Genomic DNA, 7897 nt, shown 5'->3' on the forward strand with positions numbered 1-7897 from the left:
TGATATTGTGTTTGCGTGGGTCTGGTCGCTTGACAAGTTCCCAGACATTGTTGAGCTCGAATTGATGTAATTCCTCTTACATCCATTGAATCCACTCAGGCTCCAGAAATGCCTCATCAACTTTGGTGGGCTCTGTGATAGAGACAAAAGCAAAGTGCCACAAAAGTTAGACAAATGTGAAGCTCTTGAGCGTGTGAGAGGACCTGGTGTGTTGATGCCGTCGATGATTTTCTCAATTTGCACTTCATTTGCAACGCGAGGATGAGCAGGTTGACGACGTTGATTGGGCTAACCATTTTCTTCAGAGCCATTTTCCTCAGATGCACCAACATGATTTTCTTCTCGTTCTGGAATGACTTCTTCAGCAGATTCCTTAGTGGGTATGACATCCTCAGTAGCCTTGAACTTGATGGATTCCTCAGGAGACATTTCGTCTAGCACAGGAGGTAGGTGCTCTCTTTGTGAGCCGTTAGTTTCATTGAACTGCACACCTACAGTTTCAACAACCTTTTGCTGAAAGGTGTTGAAGACTCTCTGGTGTGCGAGTCCTTTCCATAACAAAGCATAAAACCCTGATGTGCTTTCGGTGCAAATTTAGAATTGTGATGAGGATCTCTAATCCAACATTTAGCACCGAAGACTTTGAAATAACTCTCATTGGGTTTCTTGTTTGTGAGGAGTTCATATGAGGTATTTTTGAAGAATTTCTGAAAATATACCCTGCTGATGATGTGGCACGCAGTATCAATAGCCTCAGGCCAGAAGTGACGAGGCATCTTGTATTCATCAAGCATAGTGCATGCCATCTCAATGAGAGTCCTGTTCTTGCGCTCCACGACGCCATTCTGCTGAGGAGTATAAGGGGCAGATAACTCGTGAGTAATACCAAGTTCATCAAGATAGTCATCAAGACCAGTATTCTTGAACTCGGTCCCATTGTCACTCCGGATATGCTTGATCTTCACACCGAAATTCGTCGAGGCCCTTGAGGAAAATCGTTTGAAGACATCCTGCACTTCAGTTTTGTAAGTGATGATACGCACCCATGAGGTTTTGGGATACTTCTCAGGTTTCCAGTAGGTCGCATCAGCATTGAGTTTCCTCTCAAAGGTAATACCCTCTTTACTAGGGTTTCTGTTGAGGATCTGTTTTTTAAGCACATCGCAAAGAGCATGATGCCCTTTGAGGCTTTTGTACATGCCTGTAACATACAATTCCTTGAGTTCGATCCATTTCCTCACCCAATAGGTCATCGCTTTTGTCTAGGAGATTTTGAACCTTTTCAAAAGCCTTTTGCTCTTTGACGGCAATCTTAGCAAGTTTGGAATAGCTAGGTATGATATTTTCATCAGATTCATCCTCACTTGATTTGGAGGAGGGATATTTGAGTACCTTGGCACCTTTTTCCATGAAGCAATAGGTGGGAGCATAGTCATCGTCGCCGTCGTCAGCAGTGTTGGGGAAGTCATTTTCCTCAGTGTTGAAGATGGACTTGCTAACGAAAGCTATAGCGAGGGCTAGGCTCGCCACACCAGAGTCTGACTCCTATGATTCCTCTCTTCCTCATTTTCCTTAGATTCAGCTTCAGAGTCCATTTCCTTGCCAATAAATGCCCGAGCCTTTTTGGAACTGCTCTTCTTGTGAGATGAAGACTTTGAAGATTTTGGTGATGAGGACATTGAAGATTTCTTCTTCTTCTTCTAGTCATCAGAACTATCATCCTTGTACTTCTTCTTCTTTGATACCTTCGCCCACTAAGGACAATCAGTAATGTAGTGGCCTGGTTTCTTACATTTGTGGCAAGTCCTCTTCTTGTAATCGCGAGATGAGGAATATGATCTCATGTCATCATTTCTTGAAGATTTTCAAAAGCGACCACGTCTTGAGAACTTCTGGAATTTCCTCATGAGCATTGCTAGCTCCGGGCTTAGTTCTTCAGGATCACCAAGGCTGCTATCAGAATCTTCTCCTTCGGATTCTGAAACTTCTTTGGCCTTCAGTGCACATGATCTTCCATTGCTTGCTCCGTAGAGGTCTCTCTTCTCAGCAAGTTGGAACTCATGAGTATTTATCCTCTCGAGGATATCAGCAGGATCAAGTGACTTGTAGTCTCCACGTTCTTGAGTCATCAATGCAAGTGTGTCGAATGAGGAATCAAGCGATCTCAGTAATTTCTTCACCACCTCATGGTCGGTGATGTGAGTGGCACCAAGTGCTTGAAGCTCATTTGAGATGTCAGTGAGGCGATCAAAGGTTTGCTGAACGTTTTCGTTGTCGAGTCTTTTGAAGCGGTTGAAGATATTGCGAAGAATGTCAACTCGAGAGTCACGTTGAGTTGAGACTCCTTCGTTGACCTTGGACAGCCTATCCCAAATAAGCTTTGTTATCTCCAAAGCACTCACTCTACCATACTATCCTTTGCTCAGATGGCCACATATGATATTCTTCACTTGAGAGTCGAGTTGCTTGAATCTCTTCACATCCGCAGCGTTCACGGAAGAAGTGATGGAGGGAACACCATTTTCCACAACGTGCCAGAGATCGTTGTCAATTGCCTCAAGATGCATTTGCATCTTATTCTTCCAGTAGGGGTAGTCCATCCCATCGAAGGTAGGACACCCAGCCAAGACCTTGATCATGCCTGCAGTCGACATAACTAAAACTCCAGTGGTTAAACCAAAATCACACAGAACAAGGCAGTACCTTGCTCTAATACCAATTGAAAGTGCGTTATATCGACTAGAGGGGGTGAATAGGCAATTTTTACAAATTCGTCACTGAGGAAATTCAACTTGAGGAATTTCCTAAGTAACAAACTACAAGCAGCGGAATAAGTACTTAGGTGCATGCATAGCAAAGCAGTAGCATAGTCATCATGATGAAATGAAACATACATAGAGCACAGGTAGCGTGTAAACAGGATAAGCACGCAGAAGTTAGGATGACTGAAGAATTAGGATTGAGGAAATTGAGAAAGTCTTCAGTCAAAGTCTTCGAACAGTAACAGTCAAGTTCATCAACACATGAATCAGGAAATGAAAGGGTTGAGAAAATAGAACCAGTAGCTTGGTGAAGACGATGATTTGGTAGACTAGTTCCAACTGTTGTGATAGTCGTACGTCTAGTTGGAGCGCCTAGGTATTTAAACCTGAGGACACACAGTCCCGGTCACACAGTCCTCACTGTATTCTCCTTGAGCTAAGGTCACACAGACCTCGCCCAATCACTCGTGGCAAGTCTTCAGGTGACTTCTAAACCTTCACAGACTCGGTCACTCAGCGATCCACAATTCCTCTTGGATGCTCTAGACAATGACGCCTAACCGTCTGGAGGATGCACAGTCTGTTGGAACACGCAGTACGCTACGCTAGCGCCAAATAAAATTTTCTACCGCGCACCCAAGATCATGCTGCTGGAAATAGATCACGGGGTCGGGTTTACCACTAGACGCGTAGGCACCACAGCGGAAGTAGAGTTGGTGATGCGTGTAGCCGATCTCCCGGGCCGTCTCCTCCTCGCGTTGCCGATCTCCCGCGAACAACGAAGACCCATGAACGGTGACCTCCCGCGAACGGCACCTCGCGGTTCCCTCGAACGGTTCATCCAAGCACCATAGATGTGATGCCTCCAAGGTATCCACATGTACGGGGAGCAGCGTCGAGCGGCGGACTGCTAGGTCCGGTCGCGCGACATGGGCATGGGGAGTGGCGGTGGCTAACCAGGGTTCAATCCGATCCTCCCAAAGTGGTGTGCCCACTCCCCTTTATATAGACCTCCGAGGTGGGCTCAACACTTGAGCCCACTAGGAGTCCACATCCATTTTCCACTCAGATCCAATCCGATTGGACTGCAGCCCCTTAAGTGTGCGACCCTATAGGTTCACGTACACATGGACACGACCAGAGTCGATAGTTGGTAGCGGCTCCTAGCAGAACGTGCCAACTCCCATGTGGGCGTAAAGTCGTTTGACGAACCTCAACAATGTGGCATATGCAACATTCCTTTTGCCTTACGATATTTGTTGTCGAGCTCAAGGCGAGTACTTGTCACCCTTGTGTTAGCTTGACCTCTCTTCTCGAAACCATGATACAGATTCCCGAACTGGGTTAACACTTAACCCAAGTCGCATGGCCATGCTTTCCGAATCTGATCACTCGAGAGGGCCCAGAGAATATCTCTCCAAATAGGAGGGGCAAATTCCATCTTGGTCAACCATGTCTCGCGGCATGTCTCACAACTCACCTGAAAGCTACCTTTATAACTACCCAGTTACGGAGTAGCGTTTGATAGACCCTAAGTGAGTCGATCCTCATCCCGAGAACATGCGTGGACCTCAGGTCTAGGACATGGCATATACATTGCCCTTGAGACTAACAGATGACTATATCTCGCTGCGTCTCAAAGTGGGTCTGTCCGGCTCGGTGATCTCCATCCCCGAGCCCATACTATCGGTTTAGCATCTCCATGCACATGACTTGTGAAACATAGTCATCAACCGAATCGTATACTAGTCAAGGATATGTGTCCGCATAACCTTATCAACTAGGGACCATTAAAAACAATCATCATACAATACATAGTTTCACAAACAAGTCACATACTTATTGATACATATCATTGATGATGTTCAAGGACAATACAAAGGACTCATGAATACATATGGAAATATCATCATCACATGATTGCCTCTAGGGCATATCTCCAACACAGTCCTCAAAGGTAACAAGTGTTGGTTCCACACAGGAACAATCTCTTCAGTGATGCTCAATCACTCTGGGTTGTAGGTGTTTGAGTTTGGGTTTTTCCTCAATGATAATTTTCGCCCAAAGTCCTCGGAGGATGGGATGCTCTAAATGACAAGTATCGGTTTCTCTTGGAGCAGCCAACCAACTAGTGGTTGTAGGGGGTGACTATTTATAGCCTAGGGAGCAGCCGGACATGATAAGACATAAATGCCCTTCAATGATATGACCGTTAGGTGGATAAGATATTTTGGGACAGTTGGCGCATAGCACAACAACGGTCGGAAATTTGAGCTCTCAAATTCCTCAGGGCTATCATGTTCATCACTTGTAAGCAATCCGCACCGGCGAATTCCTAACTCCTCAGTTAGAACAAATTCCTCAGAGACCAGGAGATCTTCGTCTCTGTCACAAAAGAAATTGACTGAACTGTATGAGATTTCCAATGGTTTCACTTGTAAGGATTCGGTAGGTGTAGGATTTTAAGATGAGCATCACTTGAAAACTTTTCCTTAGTTTTACCTCGACCCCCTTTAACAGTACGGTGTTTCCTATGACTCAAGAAAGAGAAAATGAAACTATGAAAACAAAAACTTCACGCTTCATAATCCTCGCATCAATATCGAAGTCTTCAAGGTCACACCAATTTCCTCACTTTCAAAGTCTTCAAGAAAACCAAAGTCTTCAACTGAAGACATTCATTTTTAGGGGTCGACTTTCATCGTAAATATCAAACTCCACATAGACTTATAGAAACTGTGTACACTCACAAACACATTAGTCCCTTAACCTGTAAGTCTTCAATACACCAAAATCACTAAGGGGCGCTAGATGCACTTACACTACCCCATACATTTATCAAAGATAAAGAATAACAATTGACGCAGAAACCAACTGCAGCCCGGAAGTTAAGCGAACTATTTGAAGGATCTTTTCCCCCAACTATCTGCAAATGATTATTTCTGTACTGTATTGGTATTTTCCTTGACAATGTTCATTCCAATAGCTTTATTTGGTGACACATAAGCCATTTGCTTGAGCAGGGAAATGGACTCTAAGATTACTTTTTTGATGCTCACTCGGGAAGAAGACAGGTAAACCATCTGAACCATATTTTTTCATGATGATTCGTAGAACACCATCATGATGATAATGAATATGATTGTGTTGGGTTGTTACACGGGCACAAGATAACCCAGGAGACACCAAACCAAACAAACCAAGTACCAGAAAGCCGACCCAAACATGGGGAGGACTAGCCTCTCTAGCGACCTCCTAACCGGAAGATGACACACTAGTACAGCGAGCTGCTACACAAATGTTTTTTAACCCCTTTCCACGATGGCATTTTAAACCGTCGCGAGGCGAGTGTGGGTGATAGGGGGGTCCTTCCCACACGACACAGAAACCGTCGGGGATAGGGAGCCATGATGCATACAGTTGTCCCTATAAAACTGTTTCTAATATCTCGAATATCCCAAACGCTTCATCCTTCCTACTCGTTTGTGCTCGCATTGCCATCGCAGTCGGTATTCTGTGGTGCTACGTTTACGATGCGTGACCCATCACAAATAGTTCACGATTATAGAACGTGTACAATAATCAGACAATCACACACATTTAATTTTCCTCGACTATATGCAATTCGATGTAAGAGTGCATACAGTTGTCCCTATAAAACTGTATGCGAAGCTTGAATATATCCCACACGATTCATCCGTTGTACCCGCGTCGGATGAAGACCTATCGCATGCGCTCTTATATGACCAAACATTTGTGATGCACACATCATCATAAAGAGTCCATAATTGCCAAGTGTGTGTGATAAGGTGACTTACGAAAACATTTAATAAGAAGGAACTATGTGCGATGCGGTTGTTAATCCCACACGTTTTTTCTTGGCTGATCGTGTGTGCAGTAGGTCGCACACATAGTGGATCCGAGAAACGTGTGTGATCTCCATGTTTATCGCCGACGTTTTGCGTTCGCAAACCGTGTGCAGTGTAATCCCTAATTTTATCCATGCATGTAAAAATCATAGATTTTGAAGTTAAAAGTAGGCAATCACTTATTTCATATCAAACCGTGTTTATTACAAATATGGGTTCAAGCACGAATGCATAATTCGATGCACAGGTACATATACTGAAGAAATACAGAAGCAGCAAGTAAAGAATGATGGACCATAGTTGTACCAAAGACGGTAAAGAGAGAGGCGAAACACATTCTGGTTGCTGGAGAAGGTGAAGCGGAATGCCCATATTGTGCCCTCCTCCATGCGTAATGCGTGCACGACTCTAGGCCAACCCCTTGTGATGGTTGCCCGCCCATCCTTCACTGTCTTCATTAGGAATTTTCGATGCTCATTGTAGTCTGGATGAAATACTTTAACCTTCATTGTGTGTCCACCAACCATGTACTTTGCGAGGTAAACTTGAGTAAACTACTTTGGGAACCACTGCAAACAAAAAAGATTCAGACATTGTTGTCTACCAACTCATTATGGGCAGTAAAAAGAGAAGGCTGCGGAGTTTGGAGCTACCATCCTATAACTCACTGTTGTGTTGGATAGAGCGTAAACAAATAATTTGCTTGCCACCAGTCATATCTTTTTGCTATTAATCCTTATCAGTTTCCTCGCTTGATGCTTGTTCATGTATATCTCATTGCCCCATACGCAAAAAGGGTCGATGCGTTGATCTTTGTCACGGGCATATGTACCTACAAGCAACAAGTAAATATTAGAAGCTAACAAGTGTCCAAGCCTGGATCTATATGCACTACATTATGGAACGACGGGGGGAGTACAAGCCGAGGGATGAAACTAACCTCGGCGAAAAATGTTGGCCACTCCCGTTGTTGTCCTGCATAAGTAGTGGAAAGGCATGATAAGTACAACAACCTTAACATCAAACAAATATAGCCAAGGTAAGCAACATCCTCTCCAAATGATAACTTGAATGCGTTGGTTTCAGCATGCTGTTAAAGCAGATATAAAATGGAAGGGAATGTTACCTACAATAGGCTTAATAGCCATCAAATATTGCAATTCAAACTAGTATTGTTGAAAATGAATAGAATGTAGCTCATGCTTAGACATCACACTGGATAAATTTGTAAGACTGAAATAAAGGGCATGTGTTAACTACACCAGG

This window comes from Aegilops tauschii, chromosome 7, assembly GCF_002575655.3.
Source record: "Aegilops tauschii subsp. strangulata cultivar AL8/78 chromosome 7, Aet v6.0, whole genome shotgun sequence".
In the NCBI taxonomy this organism is placed as follows: domain Eukaryota; kingdom Viridiplantae; phylum Streptophyta; class Magnoliopsida; order Poales; family Poaceae; genus Aegilops; species Aegilops tauschii.